Here is a 27,384-nt window from a genome sequence, read left to right as displayed (position 1 = left end):
GTAAGTTCAGTGTTGGTTTCATTACCGAAGATCACCATTTCATCACTGAAAGTACCACGAGGTATTTTCAAGGATGTTTTTCCCTGTATCTGATCTTTGTGCTGCCACTTTAAGGTCAAAGCTTTTATTGCCTGAAAATTAAGCCCCAGAAAGCAGGGGGGCTCCTTTGATGGCAGTTCTTATGAAATGTTGTGTATTATTTTGCATAAGGAAGTGTTCCATTTGGGGAAGACCTATTAAGCTGAAACAACTTCAATCAACTCTAATTCTGGAAGTTTGTAGACAGAGCATCTCAGAGATCAAAGCTTCACTCTCTGAAGTAGCTCAGTTTCATCAACTACAAAATAAAAACAGTCACACTTCTTACATCACTGTTTTTTGTCACTTTTCTTATAAATATGTAGATTTAATCATTGATTAATTTATACTAATAGAAGCAGGGTCTTTACCCCTGTTTACTTGATTTAAATCTCGGGTGATTTAATTTAAAGCCATTTTCAGTTCAGTTCAGTCACTCAGTCGTGACCAGCTCTTTGCGACCCCATAGACCGCAGCACACCAGGCCTCCCTGTCCATCACCAACTCCTGGAGTTTACCCAAACTCATGTCCATTGAGTCGGTGATGCCATCCAACCATCTCATCCTCTGTTGTCCCCTTCTCCTGCCTTCAATCTTTCCCAGCATCAGGGTCTTTTCAAATGAGTCAGCTCTTTGCATCAGGTGGCCAAAGTATTGGAGTTTCAGCGTCAACATCAGTCCTTCCAATGAACACTCAGAACTTTTACTTAATGTGCTTTGGTATTTACCTAATTGTAGGTATCCGACCTGGCGTTTTACTTTAAACAAAACAATGACACTAGCATTGGTAGTTGAGGAATTGCTTAGGCTTTCTTTTCTAGGTTTAGTCCTTCCACAGAGGCTACTGAAGGGTCAGCAGCAGTATAATGTGGAAGGCTTTGAGGTCAGATAGTCTGAGATCGAGTTCAAGTCCCATTCTTTTATAGAGCCATCTGATCTTCAACAAAATTATTAATCTTACTAGGTCACACCTGTCCTTTATTTTTTTAAAATGGAGATGAGAATAAAATAAAAGTAGGGATGAATCTGGGCTTCCCAGGTGGTGCTAGTGGTAAAGAAGCTGCCTGCCAATGCAAGTTAGACATAAGAGACTTGCGTTTGATCTCTGGGTCAGGAAAATTCCCTGGAGAAGGGAATGGCAACCCACTCCAGTATTTTTGCCTGGAGAATCCCATGGATAGAGGAGCCTAGTGGGCTACAGTCCATGGGATCACAAAGAGTTGGACACCACTGAGGTGACTTAGCACGCAGGCAGGGGTGGATCTACATTGGTTATTGAGAGGATTAAATGGTATCATGCATGTAAAACCCAGCAATAGATGGTGGCCATTATTGTTATATTATTATTATTATTTTAAAATCTAGGCTGGTAACTGTATTCATCTTCAAGGGTTACTGTAACAAAGTACCATACACGGAGTGGCTTAAAATAACAGAAATAGATTGTCTCACAATTCTCGAGACTTAGAAGTTTGAAATCAGGTTGTTAGCAGGGGCCTGCTCCCTCTGAAATGAGTAGGAGAATCCTTTGTCTCTTCCTGGCTTCTAGCGCTTTGGCTTGTAGGTATATCACTCCAGGCATGAGACATTTTCTCCATGTGTGCTTTACATGGTCTTCCCAGAATGCATGTCTCTCTCTGTGTGTAAATTTCTCCCTTTTGTAAGGACCCTGTCACACTGGATTAGGGTCCACATTCATGACCTCATTTTAATTTGACTTCTGCAAAGATCTTGTTTCTAAATGATGTTACATTCTGAGGTCCTGGAATTCAGACTTCAGCATATCTTTTTTTTTGGTGGAGGTGGGGAGAGGTGGAAACATAATTCAACTCATAACAGTAATGTGAGTTAAAAAAAAAATTCTCCAGAGTAAGAAGTAATGTCTCACAGATGTATAGAACAGTCTTTTGGACTCTGTGGGAGAGGGTGAGGGTGGGATGATTTGGGAGAATGGCATTGAAATATGTATATTATCATATGTGAAATGAATCACCAGTCCAGGTTCGATGCATGATACAGGATGCTCAGGGCTGGTGCACTGGGATGACCCAGAGGGATGGAGGTGGGAGAGGGGGTTCAGGATGGGGAACACATGTACATCGGGCAGGTTCATGTCAATGTATGGCAAAACCAATACAATATTGTAAAGTAATTAGCCACCAATTAAAATTAAAAAAAAAAAAGTAGTGTCTTACATGTCTAAAATCTTTCCTCACAAGATTTTATTATCACTGAGATTTTGCTCATCAGGGAGGTTTAGATATAAAGACATTAACTCTTAAGTTGGTTCTGTTGGTCAATCAATTTGAAAGTAAGGAATTTGCTTTGTTTAACGAGGGAGGTATTCTTTCTAGCAGAATTCTGTTCAGTACACGTTACCAGTATCCTATTCACTGCCTTCCATCCAGACAGGCAAGAACCAAAGCCCATTCTCTCTTGGGTGGTCGCCAAGCCCCTCCCTAGGTCTTGGTTTCAAATGGTCATCCAAATCCATCCTCACAGACTCTGGTCTGCAATAGAGACCGGTGTCCCTGTTTCATGTGACATTTGGAATGTACTTGGCAGTACCAGGTCTGTGGGCGTGTTATCAGGTTTCCCTTAGTGAAGTAAGGGAAACTATCATACGTTCTTAGAGTTGGAAGATCTCTTAGAGATCATCTCGTTTAGTTGTTCCCAAATCTGGCTGTGTGAGAGTTGGACTATAAAGAAAGCTGAGTGCAGAATTGATGCTTTTGAACTGTGGTATTGGATAATTCTCTTGAGAGTCCCCTGGACTGCAAGGAGGTCCAACCAGTCCATCCTAAAGGAGATCAGTCCCGTGTGTTCATTGGAAGGACTGATGTTGAAGTTGAAACTCCAATATTTTGGCCACCTGATGTGAAGAGCTGACTCATTTGAAAAGACCCTGATGCTGGGAAAGATTGAAGGCAGGAGGAGAAGGTGACGACAGAGGATGAGATGGTTAAATGGTATCACCCACTCAATGGACATGAATTTGGGTAAACTCCTGGAGTTGGAAATGGACAGGGAGGCCTGGCGTGCTGTGGCTCATGGGATCGCAAAGAGTCAGACACGACTGAGCGACTGAACTGAACACTCAGGGAAATTTTAAAATATGACAGTTCCGAGGCCTCATCTGAGAGATATTCCATCAGAGTGGTAGGGGAGAGAAGAACCTTAAAGAAGCTCTCCAATGAGGCCCAAAGAAGCTGCATGACTCCTCATTCTTGATCGGCATTAAGTAGTTGACTGACTCCTAGTTCCATGCTCCAACTTTCTTCTCCTATGATGCCAGGACCTTTTTTTTTTCTTCTTCCCCAGCTGTGTATGTGAGATCTTAGTTCCCCAACCAAGTATTGAACCCACAGTCCCTGCACTGGAAGCCCAGAGTCTCAGCCACTGGACTGCCAGGGAAGTTCCAGAGCCAGGGCTTTAATTCTGGTGATGTTTGCTAGGTGAACACAAAGATTCTCTAACTGCTGCTTGCTCCAGAAAGCATATCCAGGGCACAGCAGGTCTTGGAGCATTTGTGATTTTTTTCAACATGTAAAATAGCTTTGCAACAGGTTGTGCAGGCTGGTAGGTCTCCTTCTGAAGGTCCTGTCTTTTATGTTATTTGTTCCAATATAATTTTTTACACCACTTAGCCATATTTTCCCGTTTTAAGATATGAATGTGTGTGTTTTTCTAAAGGAGAACTTAAAGGATAGTTATAAAGAGTTGTCAATACCTTTTCATCAGAACCCGCCAATGAACGGTAGAGAGCTTGAAGGGAGTGGGGGCAGGGTGGAGAGAAAAACTGCAGAAAGTCCGCTTCCCCCAGGGGTGAGAGTTTGGGATGCAGATGAGGAGGACAAGAGGAGCATGACCCAGCTCTGCATGTTGGGACACTGTCTGGCTCTCAGTGCAGCTTGGTATGAGTCAGCCGTCTCACAGTCAAGCTGAATGTGGACGAACATAGAAATCAGGAAGCCCAGCTTTTAAGTCAAGCAGACCTGGGTTCAGATTCAAGCTCTCTCACCCCTGAGCCATTTACTGATGTCTCTGAGCCTTAGTTTTCACATCTGTAACACCAAGGTAGTAGCACCTCACAGGGTGGGGGTGAGATCTGGGATGTCTGATTCCTGGTGGAGAGTGTTCAAACGTCGGTGCTATGATTATTGAAGAGCTACACTTGGGTGACTTGCGGGGACCTTTTTATGTTCCTTGCTTGAGGCCTTCTGCATATATCTTTCCAAGGGAAAACATACCACTTTAGCCAAGTGCGTAGGGCATGCTTGAATGTGGACCCACCTTGCAATCAGAGGAAGGATGTGCCGTCTCTGGCCGTCTGGTCACTTTCTGGTCTACTATTGCTGGATCTGAACTAGCAATCTTTCACTTTGCAAAAATGAGTCCATGCAGAAGAAGCAAGTTCTCTCTGGGAGTGGAGACCACAGGAAAGACCTTGTGTAGAAAAATGTAGTTGGTTCTGGAGAGGACGTGGACTCAGGCAAGAGAGGGTAAACCCCAGACACTGGGGTGTTGGGCAGGCGTGAGGCTGAGGAGACAACATCTACAAAGAAAGTAAGAGAACAAGAGGGAGCAGAGAGAGGGGAGATGACAAAGATGGGACAGGCTTCTGAATCTTCGGATTCCACCCAGGCCTACCCCGCTGGGCGGGCTTCAGTTTAAGCTTTGAATTCCTCCCCTGACTGTGACTGGTCCACCTGCGCAGGATGCTTGTCCCCATGCCCCAACTTTTTCATCTCTGAGATGGACAAAACCCAAGGCCTCCCTCATACATTGATTAGAGTGTAAGGAGAGATCAGAACAGCTGAAAAACTCTTGATTATATTCCTTAAGGAATACATTGTAAGAGACACTTGAGGGAACCCCTCCTACACTGTTGGTGGGAATGTAAATTGGTGCAGCCACTATGGAAAACGGTGTGGAATTTCCTTAAAAAACTAAAACTAAAATTGACATATGATCCAACAAGCCCACTCTTGGGTATATATCCAGAGAAAACTCTCATGTGAAAGATATGTGCACGCTCAACTTCATAGCAGCACTATTTACAATAGCCAAGACACGGAAGGAACCCAAGTATTCATCAACAGATGAATGGATAAAGATGTTTTACACACACACACACACACACACACACACAAAATGGAGTACTACTCGGCCATGAAAAAGAATGAAATAATACCATCTGAAGCAACATGGATGAACCCAGAGATTATTATACTAAGTGAAATCAGACAAAGACGAATACCATATGATATTACTTGTATGTGGAATCTAAAATAAAACACAAATGAATTTATCTATAAAACAGAAGCCAATTCAGAGACACAGAGAACAAACTTATGGTTACCAAAGAGGGAAGGAGATGAGGGAGGGATAAATTAGGAGTTTGGCATTAGCAGATGCAAACTCTATAGAGTTTGCAAACTATATAGATGCAAATATATAGAGTAAACAACGAGGACCTACTGTATAATAGGGGATTATAGTCAATGTATTATAATACACCATAATGAAAAGAATATGAGAAAGAACTTATATATAGTATATATATCTGAATTACTTGTTGTACATCTGAAACTAGCACAACACTGTAAATCAACTGTATTTCAATTTAAACAAAAAAGAGAGATTCTTTAGGGCACCTTCCTTCTCCCCTGGGACTTTGGAAAGGGCAGTCTCTAACCCTTGAAGGGATTCAGGCAAATTTGTATGAGCCAAAAGGCATCAACTCTGTTTTCCAGACTGCAGGGGGAGAGGTTGTCCAGGTAGTGATAGGGGCTATAATCTTTACCTTCTGATTTAGGAACTCCCACCTCATTTCCCATAGGTCCCCTTCATTTGTGAGGCATGTACCCCTACTTGGGGCTCAAAATATTTGATCAGGGTAGCCATGGAGTAAGAGAAAATTATGAAAAAGCACCCTCCACAAATATCATCTGATAGCACTTATATGTGGAATTTAAAAGAATGATACAAATGAACTTACAAAACAGAAATAAACTCACAGACACAGAAAATAAACTGATGGTTACCAAAGGGGAAAGAGTCAGGGAGGGATAAATTATGATTTGGGGATTAACATATATACACATTACTATATGTAAAACAGAATACAAGGACCTACTGAATAGCACAGGGAACCATATTCAGTATCTTGTAATAAACCATAGTGGAAAAGAATCTGAAAAAAGAATATATTCATGTATATATACATATCTATCTGTCTAACTACCTGAAAAACATAACACTGTAAATCAACTATACTTCAGTTAAAGAAAAAGGCACTCTGGCAGCCAGTGCTCAGTGGTCTGTGGGTCAGCACAGCACAGTAAGATATTCACATCCTTGCTAAAGACTTCTCACCCCTGAAGTCTGCCTTTTACTTGTATGGAAGAAAAGATCTGCAGATATTTTACTGAACAAACCACCTCCTTACTTCTACCCCTTGAGAGAAATCCCTGATTCATTTGTATCCCCTCACCAGTGCCAAGGGCCAGGAACTGGGCCCCCGCACCAAGATCGGCATACAGCAGGCTTCAGTATGGAGGCAGTGGAAGACATCTGTACGGATCGTTTCCCAGCCATTGTCACCTTGGTCAAAGTCATCACCAGAGCCTCCAGAGGTTGTCTCAAGTCAAGTTGCACGGAGCCAGGTCATTTCAAAGCACATGCATGAGAATGACAGCTTCAAAACCCACCAGGAAGAGCATGAGCCCTGTGAAATTGATGACGGACAACCCGTGGGTTTCCCGTATCCTGGGAAAGAAACAACCATCATCACCATGGAGCCTGTCACTCTAAGGCTCAACTGAAGTCTCAGACCAGCGCACACTGCAGGTGTGGGTGAGGTCGAGGAACTCATGGGGTTGTAAGTCATTTAAATTGTGGGGCTTGACACCCCCAACTGAGTCTTGGGCAAATATAATCCCGTCTCCATGGAATTCTAGGTGGAAGTGCAAATGGGTCCAGAGCCCTATCTTGTGGCCGTGAGGCAGGAAGTCACTCTCCTCCATGTAGCCCGCAAAGCCACGGATTGGCAAGTCGTTCACACAAACTCCAAGTAGTAAAGTTCCTCAATGGCCTGGCGCAGCTGTTCCATCTACAAAGAGCAAGTTGGGGCCTTCCCTGGTGGGCCAGTGGTTAAGACTCTGAGCTTCCACTGCAGGGGGCACAGACTTGATCCCTGGTTGGAGAATGAAGATCCCACATGCCACATGGCATAGTCAAAAATAAAATAATAATAAAAAATCAAACAAAATATCAAAAAGACAAAAACACGCAAGCAAACAAAGCACCCTCTACCTCTCCCTACCCTCTTCAGCAGAGGGACAAGCCAAGGTTCTGCATTGGCTCAGTCTGCCTGGTTGGGGGTGTCGGTGCTGAGTTAGAAGCTCAGGTTATTCCTGTGCATGAGCTAGGGACGCTTTAAAGTCCTAGTTCTTCCCCATCCCTCCCTGAGTTTGGGAGGAGGTGGGTGAGACGGGACTGTGGTACCTAAGGATCAGCTCTGCCTATGGTTCTTTTCTCTTAAAGACTCTTTTCTAGATGTTGGAAGGAATCTCCCCATCAGTCCGTGATGGGGTATGGAGGGGTTGTTATCTCTCATATTTCACAGACAGGAATAGTAAAGAATAAAACGCGCAGGTCATGTTCCCAAGGTCATGTGGTGAGTTAGTAACCGAGATAGGGAAAGGATTCGGGTTTCTGGCTCTTCCAGTTTTGTTGCCTCAGCATTAGACCTTGCTGTCTCTTTATATTTCACATGTAGTTAGGCTCAGGGTCTGTAGCTGTGGATTCTCTGTCATTTTAGTTGCTAAGTCGTGTCTGACTCTTTTGCGACCCAATGGACTGTAGCCCGCCAGTCTGCTCTGTCCATGGGATTCTCCAGGTGGGAACACTGCAGTGGGTAGTCATTCTCTTCTCCAGGGGATCTTCCCAGCCCAGAGATTGAACCTGGGTCTCCTGAAATGCCAGGCAAATTATTTCCCACTGAGCCACGAGGGACGCTATCAGTTCCGCCTTAACTTTGTTCATTAAAAAAGAAAAAGTGGTGCAATCCTTGCTTTCCAGGCCTCAAAACTGCATCGTGACTTTGTTGGGCAAGACCTAAAAGACAGTCGAGTGACCCCAGCGTGGCAGAGTATCCTTGTGCTTTTGGCTATTGGCATTCTGCAGCAGCTTTCTGAAGGAGACGGAGAGCTCCAGCAAGGATGGGCCGGAACTCCAGCTGCTGGTGAGCAAGTGTTCCCTATTTATAGCGACAGAGGGGCTGCGAAGGAATGGAAGTATTTTTTCCTTCAGAGTCGTTTGTGATGCATCCAACAGGAAGTGGGCTCTAATAGATGCTAAATTGGATGACATAAATGAGGTCTCCTACAGCGCTTCTCCAGCCTGACGATGCATCAGAATCACCCAGAGGGCTTGTTGGAACCTGGGTTTGTTGGGCACCACCCCCAGAGTCTGTGACTCAGTGGCTTCTGGGGTGGGGCTCCAGAAAGTACATTTCTAACAAATTCTCTGCACGGTGCTGATGCTGGGGGTTGGTGCAGCAAGTGGGGGCTCCTCTTCCTTGCGGTGCACGGGCTTCTCGTCACAGTGGCTTCTTTTGCTGCGGAGCACAGGCTCCAAGCCCACAGGCTCAGTAGTTGCAGCACCCAGGCTTTAGTTGCTCCACAGCATGTGGAAGCTTCCTGGACCAGGGATTGAACCCGTGTCCCCTGCACTGGCAGGTGGATTCTTAACCACTCTACCACCAGGGAAGTACCATATTTATTCTTAAGCTTAAAAGGTTTTAAGATTATGACTTTTCCTCTGAATAAATTTTTGACTACATCTCATAGATGTTAATAAGCAGTGTTCTCTTGATCATTATTTGCTAAATTATCTAACTTCTCTTTCTTACTTACAAAGTTCCAAGGGTTTGAACAAAATGAAGCAATCATCTTTGGCTCTGCTACTCTCAGTTTACTCTGGAAGCTGCTGTCTTTTCCTAAACCTTTGTAGATTAAAGCCATAAAGCCCTTTTTAATGGCATCTCTGTGACTTGTGTGATAAACAAGGTTACATTGTACTTTATTGCAATTTAAGAGGAAATGGGATTTGGAAGATGAAAATCCAAGCCTGACTCTGCCACTTCATACTGGTAACCCAATAAATGCCCATTTTGAATCTCACTTTTGTCCACCAGTGTTGGATTCAATTACATTATCTCTCCTGTCCTTTTCAATTTATGACTCTAAGAGATTTGGAATTAGTTTCAATTAAACTGGTTGGATGATTTCTAGGCTGACTTGTTAGCAGACACAGCACAGCCAAGTGGAAAGATCTCTGGCCTTGGAAACTGGAAAAGCTGAGTTCAACCCTTGCCACGGGCAGCAAAATGCTTGTTTCCTCACACGTTTTCTTGTGTGACACCCTCAGAGGAAAGAAAATCACATGGCCCTCACAGCTTATTTCTTCCCCTTTCGTGGCAAGAAGCCAGTCTGGTCAGAGTTAGCTAAGGGAGGAAGAGTCTGATCCTGGAGGATGAGCCCAGGAGCCTCCTCATGCTTGCAAGGCTGGCTGGTGACTCAGGAAACTCCATGACTACAAAATTGCCTAGATGTTCCCGTGCGTCTTTCTCGACTGTGTACAGAGCACTGAAGACACCGTCCTCCTCTCCTGGGATCTTTCTATGATGTTCTTATCTCTCATGCTGAGTCCTGCACACCTTTCTAGGTTATAATGGGACCTCAGAATCTCGTGACCACACGCTACTTCTATGCTTGTAAGTTTCCCCCTGATAAACCCTATTTTTAATTTGCATCATGTGTGTTATTAATGTGTGCTCCTGTCTTTTTTGTACAACCCACACTATTTGATAAGCATCATAATAAGTGCTTTACACACAGCATTTTATTTAATTCCCATGAGGAGTTTGTGAGGCATATTATCCCCATTTTACAAATGGGGGAAACCCAGTGCCCAGAAAAGTTCAGCAATTTTCTGGAAGAGGCAGAGCTAGAGTTTGAATCCAAATAGTTTGTTTTTCAGGCCTGGCTTTTAACTCTAAAAGGATGCCATTCACATCCTAGACATCACAGACAATTTTCCTGCAGCTGGTGAGAAAGGATTTTATTTTTAAGAAATCAGTATGTTAAGACAATTTATTTTTATTTAAAAATGTTTATTTTGCTGTGGCACATGGGATCTTTAGTTGTGGCATGTGAATTCTTAGTCCCAGTGTATTCCCTGACCAGGGATCAAACCTGGGCCCCCTGCACTGGAACCATGGAGTCTTAGCCACTGGACCACCAGGGAACTTCCCAGACAATTTTTAAAAATAGATAAAGATAAAGTGTAAATGATGCCTTTTCTAATTTGTAGAAAAGCACCATGTGGATAAGCAGCAGCTCTGATGTAACATGACTATGTCTTAGGAGGGAATTAATACATGAGAATGAATTTTTTTTTTTTTAAGGAAAGGTTCAATTCAAGATGCGTTCAGCATTCCTGAGAATGCAAAGCCCCGTCTCAGAGAGAGGAGAGAGGGAGGGCAAGGCCAGATGTGGTGTTTCAGGAGGCCCAATACATTGACCTCTGTGGTCCTGAGGCCAGAACATTCAGGGTCACTGGTCCTGCTTTCCTTTTGCTGCTCTGTTGATGATTTTGAAGATCTTATAGTAAAATTACTCAACACTCTAGTGGCTGTGACAGTTCTAAGGCACTGCTGCTTAAAAAACATAATTTGTCGTCCTACTGGTGACATGAAAGACTAGGTGACTAGGAACATTCCTTTTATAAAGGCAGATGGGGGGAAACCTTCATTTTTAGGAAATTAACTTTATTATGTTTAATGAGCTAGAAATGACCCTTTGAATCCACAGCACTGCAGACCCCCGTGGTTCTGTAGAGATCTCCCCCCTTCCTAACAGCATTTTGTTATAGAATATCCTTTAATTCTCTTCCATAAGGCTCAAATGTCCTACTTCCACGTGCTATTTTCAGTTTTTGTGAGCAAAATCCTCTTCTGAGACTTGCCAGCGCTCATGTTAACTCATTCCCTTTTCTTCTTCGTGGTTCAGCGAATGACAACGTCTCTGGGGTCTGAGCGGGGCCCAGTCTTCCAGATTCTCCCTTGACTCATCTGTCATTTGGTTTAAGCAGAGCCAGCAGTCTTCAAATGCCCCTGAGGGACTTCTGATAGCAAATATGTGTCTATCCTCTCAATACCCAGATATACATGTGTACGCTTCCTTGCTGGGTGATGTGCTGAAACAGTGAGGGGAATGGTCTCTCATTGGGCGTGTGAAGTAAAGCACAACTTTGCTGCTGCACCTGAATGCAGGTACACGGACAGTCACACAGAAACACTGCACTTAGCCATACAGTCAGAGGCACACTACCCAGAGAGAGCAGAGGGATGCATGGAGGACTTCCTGTAAGAGGCATATGTTGGGAAGGAAGAAAGTTTCCTCTACTCTGCTAGGTTCTTCTGGCCGGTCTAATAATTAAATTGGCGCGAGACAGATGAGGTGGCTCTAGTGGTAAAGAACCCACCTGCCAATGCAGGAGACATAAGAGATTTGGGTTTGATCCCTGGGTCAGGAAGATCACCTGGAGGAGGGCGTGGCAACCCACTCCAGGATTCTTGCCTGGAAAATCCCACGGACAGAGGAGCCTGGTGGGCTACAGTCCACAGGGTCACAAAGAGTTGGAGATGACTGAAGTGACTTTGCACACTTGCATGAGACAGATGAATAGAAGAAAATCAAACAAAAGTTTGTTAACATGCATACACAGGGAGAGACCCAGAAGTGAGGAACTCTCCAAAATGGCCAAAGCCCTCACGTTAAAGACCATCCTCAAAGGCAAAAGAGGATGTTGGGAGACGTGGTTTGGGATCTTAAGGGGGAGGAAACAATTGACATGGAGATAGAAAAGCAAATGTTTGGTGAACAAATGTTTGCTAGGCCATGCAGAGACAGTGTGACGGAGAGGAATTTAAACAAACTTTGCTGGTTTCTTCTTGTCTACACGCCTAGTCCATATTATAGTTACCTATGGGCTTCCCTGGTGGCTCAGAGGTTAAAGCGTCTGCGTCCAATGTGGGAAACCCGAGTTCGATTCCTGGGTCAGGAAGATCCCCTGGAGAAGGAAACGGTAACCCACTCCAGTATTCTTGCCTGGAGAATCCCACGGACGGAGAAGCCTGGTAGGCTATAGTCCACGGGGTCGCAAAGAGTCGGACACGACTGAGCGACGGAACGGAACGGAACGGAACGGATGGTGAAATACCCTTCCTGGAACTGTCTTCTGTCTATAATCTTTAGGCAGATGGACGGAAGGTCTAAGGTTCTTCATGAGTCTTTGTTTTCAGTTTGAAATAATCCACATACCAAAGAGACATTTTGCGGGTGGTGAATTTGCTCACCTACACAAGCAAGTACCTTCATAGACTCTTGATTTTAAAGGATGCCAGGAGCTAGGCGGAAGGTCACATTGGCGTAAGCTCGAGAAGACAGCTGCCTTGATGAGACTAGGTTCACAGACGGCTCCAAGCAGAAGAACAGGGCCCTGGAATTTCATATCAATCTGGTTCCTAGCTTGAAATCTAGGAAAAGGAGTAATTCTAACAATGAGATTTGCTATGATTCCTAAGCACCACCAAGAAAGGAGGAGTGTGATGTACACAGGAGTGCTCCTGGTAGGAAAATGGTTTTATGTAAGTTATATGGGTGACTTGTGTGAATATCCCTTAAATCTATGTGGTTTCCCTTTTCCTGATTCTAGGGTCTTCTATATTATCCTTCTGATAATTCATTTGGCTCCCCAAGAGGTCTCTAACTACAGCTCAACACAGCAGAATTGTAGTAAAACCAAAGATAGTTCCCTTTGGAGTTTTTTGGGTGCTTCCTAGGGAAATACTAAATCAGATATGTCTCCCACTACAAAAATAATAAGTATATTCTGGTGCATAAATTAGTCTCTTGAGAATTGGGTTAATACAAATTCATTCAGTAGAAATCGAGCAAAGAAAATGGAGTTTGCTGCTGCTGCTAAGTCACTTCAGTCGTGTCCAACTCTGTGTGACCCCATAGACGGCCTCCTACCAGGATCCCCCGTCCCTGGGATTCTCCAGGCAAGAACCAGCCAAAATAGCACTTCCTATAAGGATTTACACTAGCCCTTAAGAAGTAATCTCATAGATTTCGTTCATTCATGCACTTGTTCATTCAACAAGTATTTATTTAGCACTTGATCTGTGCCAGGCCACCTTCTAGGTGATAGAGATCCGTCAGAGAACAGAATATGCAAAACCCTTATGGAGCTTATATTCTGGTGGCATTCACCCTTGGATTCTCCTTTTATGGAGCTTCACACAGTGTGTTGTTATTCATTTCTGTGATCATTTGATTTGGTTTTTTCCTCTTCTATAAGGTCCGTGAGGACTGGGTCGATTTGGCTAAGCACTGCACATCTAGGATTCACACAGTGCTGACTCATAAAAGGCCCTTGATACATATTTGTTGAATGAATAGATTAGTAAATTCTCAAAGCTTCATAGCTGGTCTCTGGGCCTCAAGCAATTGCTCCTGAACCCTCAGAACCATCAACAGGTTTGCATGTTTGGAAATTACTAATGGGCATTGCTTTCTTGATAGGAAGTTGCAGAGCCAGGATTCAAACTCAGTCTCTCTAACTCAAAAGCCAGTGTTTTATTCACTGTGCCAGTAATCTCAAACTGGGAAACCCATCCTGAAGGTATTCAGAGACATTTCAAAGGAAATGTAGGCTCAGGGACTTTTAACGGTATGACTGATTTTATTTTTCAAGATTAGCTTAAACAATATTTCCCATCTGTATTTTCTGGAATCTTGCCACACCCTCACCAGAAAGAGGAGTCTGTGTATCTTCCCTTTGAACCTGGATGGGCTTTTATGAATATCTCAACTCACAGAGTGGGCAGAAGTGATGCTACATGACTTCTGAGGTGAGGTCCACCTGGTGCATTCTCTCAGGACACTTGATTTGGGACCCAGCCGCCATGCTGTGAGGAAGCCCAGACCTCATGGAGCAGCTCACATGAAGAGGAGCTGTGAGGGGGCGCCCAAGACCATCCCCAGGATTGATGATTCACTATGAGGTCTCACAGGACTCAGCATATGGTTGTACCCCCAGCTAAGATTTATTATTATATGCGAGGGTACAGTGCAAAATCACAAAGGGAAAAGGTACGTGGGGCAAAGTCAGGAGAGACAGGCACAAGCCTCTGGAGTCCTCGCCATAGGGAGTCACACAGGATGCGCTGAATTCCTCCTGCAACATGTGTGGCCACACGTGTGAAATGACATCTGCTAAGAAGGGCTTATGGCCTTCTCTGGTGGCTCAGACAGTAAAGGAGCTGCCTGTGATGCTGCAAACCTGGATTCAATCCCTGGGTCAGGATGATCCTCTGGAAAAGGGAATGGCTACCCACTCCAATTTTCTTGCCTGGAGAATCCCATGGACAGAGGGGCCTGGTGGGTCCATGAGGTTACAAAGAGTTGGACATGACTGAGCAGCTAACATTTATTGTCATTGTCAAGAAGGGCTAAGAGACAAACTGCCCATGGCTTTTATGGTGGGCTGGGCTTGTAGGCACTCTCTGCCTAGTATGTCCCAAGATTCTAGACCCTCAGAAGGAAACTGGTATTTAGCATAAAGTACACCAGAGATCAAATTGCCAACATCTGCTGGATCATGGAGAAAGCAAGAGAGTTCCAGAAAAACATCTATTTCTGCTTCATTGACTATGCCAAAGCCTTTGACTGTGTCGATCACAATAAACTGTGGAGCATTCTGAAAGAGATGGGAATACCAGACCACCTGACCTGCCTCTTGAGAAACCTGTATGAAGGTCAGGAAGCAACAGTCAGAACTGTACATGGAACAACAGACTGGTTCCAAATAGGAAAAGGTGTACGTCAAGGTTGTATATTGTCACTTTGCTTATGTAACTTATATGCAGAGTACATCATGAGGAACGCTGGGCTGGAAGAAGCACAAGCTGGAATCAAGATTGCCGGGAGAAATATCAATAACCTCAGATATGCAGATGACACTACCCTTATGGCAGAAAGTGAAGAGGAACTCAAAAGCCTCTTGATGAAAGTGAAAGAGGAGAGTGAAAAAGTTGGCTTGAAGCTCAACATTCAGAAAACAAAGATCATGGCATCTGGTCCCATCACTTCATGGGAAGTAGATGGAAAAACAGTGGAAACAGTGTCAGACTTTATTTTTTGGGCTCCAAAATCACTGCAGATGCTGATTGCAGCCATGAAATTAAAAGACGCTTGCTCCTTGGAAGGAAAGTTATGACCAACCTTGATAGTATATTAAAAAGCAGAGACATTACTTTGCCAACAAAGGTCCGTCTAGTCAAGGCAATGGTTTTTCCTGTGGTCATGTATGGATGTGAGAGTTGGACTGTGAAGAAAGCTGATCGCTGAAGAATTGATGCTTTTGAACTGTGATGTTGGAGAAGACTCTTGAGAGTCCCTTATACTGCAAGGAGATCCAACCAGTCCATTCTAGAGGAGATCAATCCTGGGTGTTCATTGGAAGGACTGATGCTAAAGCTGAAACTGCAATACTTTGGCCACCTCATGCGACAAGTTGACTAACTGGAAAAGACTCTGATGCTGGGAAAGGTTGGAGGCGAGAGGAGAAGGGGACGACAGAGAATGAGATGGCTGGATGGCATCACCGACTCTGTGGACATGAGTTTGAGTGTACTCCGGGAGTTGGTGATGGACAGGGAGGCCTGGTGTGCTGTGATTCATGGGGTCGCGGAGAGTCGGACACGACTGAGCGACTGAACTGAACTGAACTGAACTGAACATTGCTTGTATAAATAATTTAAGCTCAGAGAGTCACTCTCATCAGTTAGGGAGGTGAGACTCCCTCCCACATCTAAATCTCCGAATACCAGTCAAGGACCAGCCTGCACAGGTCCTGAAGCCCCCGGCTTCCACCCTCTGAGCTCCCAGGTGACAGCTGTGAACGACTTGACATCCATGTGAGAGGTCATCTAGGAAACACATCTCCCAGCCCTTAGCTAAGTCCTGTGAAGAACAGGCAAGCTTTCCCCTTGAGTCCCACTCAAGGTACAGATTCGTGAGCAAATTAAAGGACTGTTCTCAGTTTAAGCTACCAAGTTTTGGGTATTAGTTATGCAGCGATACGTAGGGAATCGTTTGCCAATTTGAATGTTCCATAGGTCCTCTGAAAATTGATCATCCTAGTTCCTTCGCTGTTCTATCTGAAACTGTTACAACATTGTTTATTGGCTATATCCCAATACAAAATTAAAAGTTCAAAAAAATAAAAATAAAAAGAATCATCTTGAGAATCCAACATCATGACAGACCCTCTCACAATGGCCTGTCTTCACTGCACAAATTAAGGTGTGTCGTCACCCTCCTGACTTTAGCAGGAAGTTGCTTTGTCCTAGATTAGGATTCAGAAAACTTTACCTGAAAAGGGTCAGATGGTAGATATTTCAGAAAATGTGGGGCACATACCATCTCTGAATGTTCTTCTTTGTGTGTGTGTTACAATCTTTTAAAAATGTAAAAACCATGCTTAGCTTGAGGGCTGTACAGAAACAGGATGGCAGAATTTGGCCAGCATCAGCTGGCCATAGTTTGCCAACCCCTGTCCTAGATAATTAAAAAAGCAAACTCGGCAAAGAAGATAAAACCTCCCGTGCAGCAAAGAAAGGGATAATTTGAAATAATGGTATCAGTACTGAAAAAAGAGAATGGCTCAAATATTTGGTAATAAACCCTTTTGCAAAGCAGGTGGTTTTCTAATTCTTTGCTTTTCACTGTATAAAGGAGACATAATCACATTTTTAGCTGGTAGATCATAAAAAAATAATTCTAGGTGTTAGATCCCTGTGAGATTGTTGGTCCATAACTTGGAAGGCTTTCAGAGAATTAAATAAAATTGCAGTTACATAATTTACTCCATTTTCAACATCTACAATATTCTTTGGTGCTGTGTCTATAAAAAATAAAAATAGGAATAGAATTTATATAGAAGCCTGTATCATTCTAGACTTAAGTAATATTAATTAAAATTACAATAACTAACTTAAAAAATAGTCCCATCTTATTGTGGTACATTTCCAATAAAATTCCATTTTTCATCTTTAGTGAATATATATGTTGTTTTGTTCAATTATATATTATTACTAACTATAACATTGTTAGTATAACAACAAAAAACTATAATACTTAATCCAAAATAAAAATCTTAAATACTCAGAGCCTAATAATTCTAGGAAATTTAAATACATTTCAATTTCAACTTCTAACATACATTTATGACAGATATGTGAGAAAGTGATCAATAAAATACTTTTAAGAATAAAACATATTACATTAGCATAAAATTCAATGGAGGAAATAGGATGGAAATAAAATCTCAAAGGGAAGAAAGAGCAATATAAAATTTCCAGTTGTCAAGGGGAGCTTATTCTTATATTTTTAAAAATTGGATGATTGTGGCTCTCAAATTGCTGCCACGTTTAGATTCCACTGAATATATTTAAGGGAGTGATGTGACGATTTTACTTAAAATGTTAATATTTATAGTATAATAGCAGTTCTCAGAGTGTGGTTCCAGAGCCCTCACCACTGGGATCACCTGGAAACTTTACAGAAATGCAAATTCCCAGACCCCACCTGAGACCCACTGAATCAGAACCTCTTGAACACAGGCCCTGGTATTCTGTGTTTTCACCTGCCCTCCAGGTGATTCTGACGCCTGCTCAAGTGTGAGGCCCACCGTACCATCTGTTACTGCTTTTGCAGGTACTTGAAGTTATAATAGAAACTTTTAAAATGTCAATTTAAAATGTGTGAAGGGACACATGGTCTTATAAAAAATTATTTGAGGCAAACACAAGCAACAGTGTTTGAGGACCACTGCACCAGACCCTGGAGAAGGCAATGGCACCCCACTCTAGTACTCTTGCCTGGAAAATCCCATGGGCAGAAGAGCCTGGTAGGCTGCAGTCCATGGGGTCGGGAAGAGTCGGATACGACTCAGCGACTTCACTTTCAGTTTTCACTTTCATGCATTGGAGAAGGAAATGGCAACCCACTCCAGTGTTCTTGCCTGGAGAATCCCAGGGACAGGGGAACCTGGTGGGCTGCCATCTATGGGGTCGCACCGAGTTGGACATGACTGAAGCGACTTAGCAGCAGCAGCAGCAGCACCAGACCCTGTGGGCTTCCCTGGTGGCTCAGGTGGTAAAGAATCTGCCTGCAGTGCAGGAGACTAGGGTTGGACCCCTAGGTGGGGAAGGTCCCCTGGAGGAGGAAATGACAATCCAGTGCTGTATTCTTGTCTGGGAAATCCCATAGACAGAGGAGCCTGGTGAGCTACAGTCCATGGGGTCACAAAGAGTCAGACACAACTGAGTGACTGACACACACACACACACCAGACCTGGTACCTCTTGTATGTTTAAGCTAAAGAGAGGTTTCTTCTGAAGAGGAATTACTTGGTCAGGCCATGTGTTGAGGATGGTTTCACATAGAAACGGGAAAGGATTTGGACAGGCATGAGAGAGGAGAACATGGCAAAGTGAATTTATTTAAATTTATTTATTTCAAGTAAATCTGGAAAGAAAAGACTGCAGTGATGCCAGGACTTCATTTTGAGCGGATAAAGATGCGGTCAGAGATGTGCTTTTATGGAAAGAGTCTGGCAGAGATCAGGTGGGAGAGGCTGGCAGTAATGAAACCAGATGCCAGGGTCTCACCCCAGGAAGTCGCCACCCTCTCTAAGCTGGAGTGGTCCTTGGCCACCTTCACTGAGAAGTACAGGGGATGCCCACTGGTGTATCAGAAGTATATCTGGACTTTCTCCCTGGTTCCTGGCACAGAACGCCTCCATCCCTTGGGATTTCTTGAGTGACAGAGTGTCTTTTGTTCTTCATAAGAAGCCCCCTTTGAGCCCATCTGAGTTCATGCTAATGAGGTGACTTAATGTGGGGCTCTTAGGTTCCCTCAGATGGGACTGGTCACCTGAAAGACCAAGGGATTAGGACACTGGAACTTTCAGCTTCATATACCAACCACTGGCAAGGGATGGAACACTGCAGATGAGCTGTATCAAACCTCGCAAACAATTTGATGAGCTTCGGATTGGTGAATGCATCCAGGTGCCAGGAAGGTGGTACTCCCGAGGCCCCGGGGAAGGAAGCTCCTGTAGTCAGAACCCTTCCAGACTCACCCTATGTACCTCTTCAACTGACTGTATCTTTTATAAATATCCCTTACAATAACTGACAAACATATGTGTTTTCTGAATTCTGTGAGCTGTTCTAGCAAACTGCTGAACCTAGGGAGTGGGCTGTGGGAACTTCCTATTTACAGCCAGTTGGTCAGAAGCACAGGTGACAACCTGGACTTGTGACTGGTGTCTGAAATGGGGACCGTGGGACTTCAGCCCTGAGCCAGTGAAATCTGACTGTCAGAACTGAGTTAAATTTGTAGGATACCTGCCTAGTCAGTATCTGCTGAGCATCAGAGAACTGCTTGGTGGTGTTGGAAAACATTCCAGACCACCCAACCCAGGACATTGTCCACCCAGTCCAGGGAGGCTAGCAAACCCTAGGGATAGAAAGAGTCATGTTCGGAGGCAGCTATGTCCATCTGTTGCTTCGGGCTTCTTTGAAGTCTTGGCCGTTCCCTAAGTCTGGAGCCCACCTTCTGAGATCAATGAGAAGCCTGCAGAATGCCAGGAGTTGTTCAGGCAGAAGGAATTCACCAACTCCTGGAGCACTTATTGTTATCTTTGTTTCCATTTAACCAAGGGCTCTCCAGGGAGAAAAGGCATTGCATCATCAAAGCACGCTCTCATTGGCTGTCCATTCCCCAAGGGGCGGGTTCTCTTTCCAGTCGCTCAGTTCTCCTAAGTATTACATGCAGCGCAGAGTCATGTCCTGTCACTTCAGTTTCCAGATTCAATGCCTCTGATGTCATTAGGTTATGGCAAGAGAGTGAGAGAACACAATGATGGTAAATTTTAGTTGACAGTGTGATGCACCTTAGAGGAAGCTGCTCTGAGCCTCCAGTTTTCCCCTTTAAGGTCGCTTTCCACTTTGCATCGCTACATTAATTCATAATGCAATATGCATGAGGGACAGGGATAAGGAAATTGTGACACTAGCTCTTCTATTTAGTGTCTTACAAAATGGGATGCAAATGAATTGGTTCTCTGGGAGCATTTCATCACAAAGCTTCCATCTACAGTTCCTACAAGGATTGCTGTCCACGTGCAGATGAGTTTCAGCTGCCATCTCAGTTTTCATTATCTGTCTCGTATTTTTGCAGGTTAATAATTGAACTGATTTTTTAAAAAGCCTTATATAATTATGTTGAAGAAAAGGGAGAAAGTGTCACAATTTCTTTTCTCCAGACTTGAATTTGATGTTCCTTTTTGATGCGAGGAGTTAAAATGAATGTCTCAGTTTTGGGAGCAGTTAGAAAGCAACATAATTCTAAAATGAAATATCACTTAATCTATCAAACAGTCCCAATCAGTCGATGAAAATTGTCAAGAATAAAATTTCAAAGGGATTGGATTTAAAAATAACCACTGGGCATGTACTGTAATAAAACTTTTATTTTTTATTTTTTTAATTTTCAAAATTTTTTAGAAAACTGAAATTTACAAAGTGTTTATATTACTCACTTTTAATAGCTGTTTTAGTTTTCATTTCTGTGCTTGTCTTTAGTGAAATTGCTTGGAGGTGAACAGAGCCCGAGTGATGGCCTGGGAGACAAAAGTCATTTGTTTCTGAAATAACAGCAAGGCATCCTTTGGTGATTTAGACTGTTTCTCGGAAACTTACAGCTGCCTCTAACTAGGCTTGCCCCATCCGAGGCATATTCAGTCCCTCTGGGCTGATGGGGCTGGGGGAGCTGGAGGTTCTCCTGGTCTTTCAGATGTGCAGGTGAAGAGGCCCTGGAATGGGCCATAATTTGTAACTTTTCAAGTGAAACCGAGGCCTGAGGACTCCTGGACAGAGCCCTTGCATGTATGTGTAGCTCTTCCAGAGTCACACACCCCACGACTTCAAGGTTTCAGAGTATCTGACGGGGGAGATGATGTTTTTTCTCCCTTTCTCACTTACCCTGGTTTTTCTGGAACATGAATCAAATTCACTGCAGTGATGTCCAAAGGAAACCTTCAATAAAATTGTGTTTTGTTAAGGGTTTTTCTGATTCAGAGAGGGTTTGGGATGGTTTATATCTGAGTATTAAGAATTAAAGCAGTCATCCTTTTCTTGTGTGCATGCTCAGTCGTGTCTGACTCTGTGACTCCATGAACTGTAGCCTAACAGGTTCCTCTGTCCAAGGGATTCCCCAGGCAAGAACGCTGGTGTGGGTCCACCGTGTCCTCCTCCAAGGGATCTTCCCGACCCAAGGATCAAACCCAGGTATCTTATGTCTCCTGCATTGGCAGGTGGGTTCTCTACCACTTGAACCATCAGAGAAGCCCCAGTTAATGCAATATTGTAGTTCAAAGCTCAGGCTTAAGAGATATGCTGGGCTGGGCCCTTGGATTCAACATTCATTCACTGTGTGGCTTTGTAAATGGAAACTTTCTGAGCCTCAGTTTACTTTTCTGTAAAACTGGGTTACAAAATCTACATCATAAACTTGATGTGTGGATTAAATAAGATTAACTGCATGTATACATATATAATACTTTATAATATACAAATTTATGTATACAGTGCTTAGCACAATGCTCAGCACATGTAAGCACGCAAAGTAATTTGATTTCTTCTTATGAGCTTTACTTTTATAAATCTGATCCTTTGTTCAAAAGTTCCAGATCACTGAATTCTTTTCTCTCTGTAAGATAAACTGACAGTGTGACTCTGGTGAAGTAGGGTAGAGAAAGAAGTACTTCTGGTCTCCTTGTAATGTCTCTCTCTTTCCTTGGTTCTGGGAGGCTCCAGGGTGGGTCAGTTTCCCTGGTATCTCCAGCACCACCCTGAGCAAGCTGAGACTTTTCTGTCGGGTATAAGGATACAGAGGTCTGCAGAGGAGCCATGGGCTGGATCACTCTTCCAAAGGGCTCTAACTGTTCCTGATAATTTCTGTCTTTTGCTGGAATTGGAAACAGTCTACTGTGTTTTAGAGGACAGAACATTTCCAATCCTTAAAAAAATCTTTCTAAAGAAGTGTCTTGGCACAGAGCAGAGACTCAGATGATCCTGGTGACGATGGTCTTTCCTGCCATCAGTCTGCTCACAACCACGGACTCCCCAGGGTTGAGGAGCCTCCCGGGAACACAGGTTCCTACAGACCTTGAGGACGACTCACTGTCAAGGGCTGAGGGAGGACTATTTCCTGAACTGCCTCCCACCCAGGCAGCGTGACTTCATCCCCCAGGGAGAGAAAAGGGCTTCGTGCCTGAAAGGGCTTGTGACTAAGTCTTGTGACATTCTGAGGTTCAAGGACCTGTGTGTTGTCAACCCTCTAACCGAGTGTAGCCAGGAATGTTCTGACTTCATGAGAGAGAGGAGTCTTGTTGCCTGCAGAGTTTCAGAGCCGTACCAGCCCCGAGGGCACCCAGTGAGGCAACCTCCAGCTTGGAGGGGCTCTTCTGGGGTCAGGGTGGAGGACCCCTCTCAGCCAAGCTTGCAACTATAGGGATGCTATAAATACACACCCTGGGGATTCCCAAATACACTCAAGAGAGGGGAATTTGGATGTCAAGCTGGTGGAGGCTGTAGGTCACGGAGACCTGGATATTAATATTGATGAAATCCCATTTGTGGTCACAGGCCAGTGAGGTCTCAGATATTTTGGCTACAGAGACACTGAAGCAATTTCTACAAGATGTATTTTTTAGGATTTAGCCCTTGCTTCTCTAATTTAACCATTTATTACCATATTCATGAAAAACCCAAAAATGGCTCAAGATTGAAGCTGTGTCTTTGGGATGCCCATTTGGTGGAAAATCCAATCCATCACCTCACGCTGCTTTTCCCTGCGAATGACAAACAACTTGCTTAACTGCATTGATTGATTTGACCAGATGTTTAGCATCATGTAGCAGGTTTCAGTCAAGATGGTGTAATTTTTTCACTTGTCTGATTGCTGTCTTGGTGCCTGAGGTGACTACACAATTTTCTAGACATAGTTTAGAACCTTTTAAAATAGTTTCTGTCCGTGATTTCCCTCACGGTTCTATTAAGGATAACCTCAGGAGCTGAAAGCGAGGGAAATGGTGTGATCCTAGGCAGCAGTCCCTCTTGATGGTTTCTCCCACCTCGTGTGGGGTTAAGAGAGATGCCTTTCTTTCCCTTCAGAGTCAAATGCACTAGACACTGACCCATTGAGAAGGTTTTGCTGATCAAAATAATAACTCAATACCTTAAAAACATACTTCACTATAAGTCACTTCAGGGTATTCATGATTTCAATCAAGATGTCCCTGGCTTTTCAACATCATAAAAGAAGAGTTACATGAAAATTGCGCCATCTTGTTACAGGAAACAGCAGAGGAAACGTCAACTATTTTTTTTTTTTTTTAGTGTTAACGAGTATTTATTGACTACTGAGTAAAATAACACAATCTATATGAATTCTAAGAAAATATTTAACTTTATATATGTCAAAAGTGGCTTAAAAATAACTTTAAAAGAAACAGTTGCTTTTAAAAGGTCTCGGTTAATATACAATTCCAAGGGCTGAAATTCACTTTCACAAATATTTATAAACATCAACTTTTACCTGAAACCCTAGCCTGAGAATTTGCAACGAGGACACAGCAGAAGATTGAGCTGATCACTCCTTCCCCCTTCAAGCAATTCTTCCATTCAGCGTCTAGGACTTGACACTCTCCTGTTTCTCCCCCTTCCCACCCGGCTGCTCCTCTCAGCTCTTAGCTGGGTCCAGCGAAGCCTGACTTGGCTTCCCTCTTCTGTCTCCTTCCCTCCCCTGCTTATATCACAGGTCTGGACCTTGCCATGAGGCCATATCCTGATACCTCCGAACTTATTTCTCAAGCCCTGTACTGTCCCCTGAGCTCCAGTCTTGTTCTCCCAGATGCCAGCTCGACATCTCTGCTGCTGCTGCTGCTAAGTCACTTCAGTCGTGTCCGACTCTGTGTGACCCCATAGACGGAAGCCCACCAGGCTCCCCCGTCCCTGGGATTCTCCAGGCAAGAACACTGGAGTGGGTTGCCATTTCCTTCTCCAATGTGTGAAAGTGAAAAGTAAAAGTGAAGTCGCTCAGTCGTGTCTGACCCTTATCGACCCCAAGGACTGCAGCCTACCAGGCTCCTCCATCCATGGGATTTTCTAGGCAAGAGTACTAGAGTGACTTGCCATTGCCTTCTCCGTTGACATCTCTACTAAATGTCAAATAAGCCTCTCAAACCTAATGTGTCCAAGGTCCTAGACTCCTCTCCCAACTCTGTTCAACCCACGTCTTCACCATCTCAATGAATGGCGATTACATCCTCCCAGTTGCTTGCGTTAAAAGAACTTGGAGTCACTGCAGTGAATTGAAATGATGTCTCCCCAAAAGATATGGCCATGTCCTAACCCCTGTTATGTGTATGTGACCTTAATTGGGGGAAAGTTGTTGGCAGTTATAATTAAGCCTCTCTAGGTGAGATCATGCTGAATTATCTGGGCAGGTCCTAAATCCAAGGACAAGTGTCCTTATGAGAGATAAGAGATGACACAGACACAGAGGAGAAGGCCACGTGAGGATGGAACCAGAGACTGGAGTCATGTAGCCTCAACCTAAGGAATGCCCAGATCCCCCAGAAACTGGAAAAGGCAAGAAAGAGAATATCCCCTACAGCTTCTGGGGACAGGCACCCTTGAGAACTCCTTTATTTCAGCCTTCTGTCCTCCACAATTGTGACAGAATAATTTTCTGTCACTTTAAGTGGCCGAGTTTGTGGCTCTGTGTTTCAGCAGCCACAGAAAACTAGTAGAGTGTTTAACCGTTCCCATCTTTCTTTTTCTTGAGCCAACCTCCCAGCAAATCCTGTTGGCCCTTTCTCCAAAATAGACCCGGAATCTGACCACTTCTTACCAGCTCCATTGCTGTCTACCTAGTTTGAGCGCTTACATCTCTTACCTGGAATATTGCAATCCCGTCTTCCTGGTTCTGCCCCTGCCCCCACCCCCCTACCCTCCCGCTGCCCCAGATCTTTTTAACATGAAGTCAGATCATGTTACTTCTCTAGCTTCCACCTCAGAGTAAGAGCCAGATTCTTACTAACAAGGGGCTACCATGGCTTTCATAACCTGGGCTGGCTTCTTCGATGTCTCTAACTCATCTTAGACTGCGTCTCCCTTGCTCACTCTGCTCCAGCCACTATAGCCCCTTTGCTTTTCCTTGTATGTGCCAATCATGTGTCTGCCTCAGGGCCTTTGCACCGACTTTTCCTTCTGCCTGCAACACTCTTCTCCCAGATATCACCATGGCTAAATCCCTTATCTTATTCAAGTCTTATATATTTCCTCAGTGAAGTCTTCTCTGACAATTCTATTTAAAATTACAACCCTAATATATGCTCCATCAACCCTCTCCATACTCGAGGATGCGTGGACCCCACCAGGCTCCTCTCTCCATGGGATTCTCCAGGCAATAATACTGGAGTGTGTTGCCATATGCTCCTCCAGGGGATCTTCCTGACCCAGGGATTAAACCCATGTCTCCTGCATGGCAGGCAAATTCTTTACCACTGAGCCACCAGGGAAGCCCCTTCATACTCATATTTGGTATAAATACTGTGTATCTTACTTGTTTTTTCTATTTATTGTTTTTCTCCATCTACTCGAAGGTGAGATCCCTATGGATATATTTATATATTCTTTACATATTAAAAAATATATTTAACCCATTTTTCTCTAAAAAAAAAAAGCTATAAAATCTCACCAACTGAAGAATCATCTTCCAAACAGTTGCATCTTCCAGAAAGCATTTGCATCATATTGCTTATTTCTGGCTCTTTGTAAGAAGTACCTTGGACAAGTAGCATCTCATGGGTTTATACAGATATACAGTGCTTTGAAAAAATGGGAAAGTGAAACTAGGAATATTCAAAACAAAGTCAGAGGGTGGTTGTTTACATTACCGAAGGACTCTTAATTTAGAAAGGAAACCAGTGTTGAGTGTCTATAAATAGCAGCTCCGTCTGCAAGTAAGTGCTTGTTTATTTGACTAAATGCTTGAGGTCAGGAACACTTCAAACTCATATGTTAGCAGGTCAGCAAGATCCTTTGAAAATCATCGGAAATGATGGTAAATTATCCCCAAAATGATGGTGTAATTGGTGAGAAAAAAAGTGTATTTACTCCATCCACCCAAATCATCTTCAAATGACACTTTGGAAAACACATTCTTGACATGAAGCGAAGCACAGTCATACTCGCATTTGCCATGTGGAACTGTCTGGCATTGAAACTCACACAGAATTCAAATTGGAAGACTGTGTAGCTGTCAGCAGTTTTACAAGATTGGGGGATAAAAAGTAAGTCTGTTTACAGAGAGGCAGCCAGACCCATAACTTCTCATTACAAGCAGCACACACACGATTGTTTTATGTGTGTGGTTTGTTAGAAAAAAAAAAGCAACTTGATTTTCCAACTCAACAAAGGTTTAAGGGCCTTGGAAAGCACGTAAGTCACAGTCATCATAAGCAGCCACATACAGTAGAGTGTTAGTTTTCCAAATGATAATTGAATTCAACCATTAAAAACCATGGCTATTTCACGAGAAAGTGTTGTAGTAAATGCATTCTGAAAATTTCATGTTTCATGCTGCTGCTACTGCTGCTGCTGCTGCTAAGTCGCTTCAGTCATGTCCGACTCTGTGCGACCCCATAGATGGAAGCCCACCAGGCTCCCCAGTCCCTGGGATTCTCCAGGCAAGAATCTTAATATTCAAAACTGAACACTCAAAGCGACCTCTGCAAAGGCTTTGAAAGTTATGCGGTTTATGTAACTTTTGTTAATTTCATGGTTAAATACAACCTTTCCAGTTGATTTCTTTTAACAGTAAGGAAAAAATTCAATTTCTTCGTGAGAAAATCCCACCCAACAGCAGGAACTAGATGTGTGTCAGTCTTGACAGACTAGCAACAAGAGACAGTTTACTTCTGTCACCAGAGGGCACCAAAGCTCAAGCTGCCAGGAAAACTGCAACCTACAAGGACACAGCTGTCTGACTGGCAAACCCCTGAAATGTACTGGACAAGACCTTACCTAGT

At 43.6% G+C, this 27,384-nt stretch overlaps 1 long non-coding RNA gene across 1 annotated transcript; it reads right to left on the bottom strand.

Moving 5' to 3' along the window:
• Positions 1 to 18,776: 18,776 nt before the first annotated feature.
• LOC129542736 (uncharacterized) lies at positions 18,777 to 26,178 on the bottom strand. The gene is made up of 3 exons (XR_008683135.2): positions 26,052 to 26,178; positions 20,827 to 20,907; positions 18,777 to 20,104 (listed from the first exon to the last, which is right to left on the bottom strand). It is a non-coding gene; the product is annotated as an uncharacterized LOC129542736 (long non-coding RNA).
• Positions 26,179 to 27,384: the final 1,206 nt, after the last annotated feature.

This window comes from Moschus berezovskii, chromosome 19, assembly GCF_049115385.1.
Source record: "Moschus berezovskii isolate FMDL1 chromosome 19, NW_MosBer_1.0, whole genome shotgun sequence".
In the NCBI taxonomy this organism is placed as follows: Eukaryota; Metazoa; Chordata; class Mammalia; order Artiodactyla; family Moschidae; genus Moschus; species Moschus berezovskii.
This window is presented reverse-complemented; position numbering and strand designations above follow the sequence as displayed.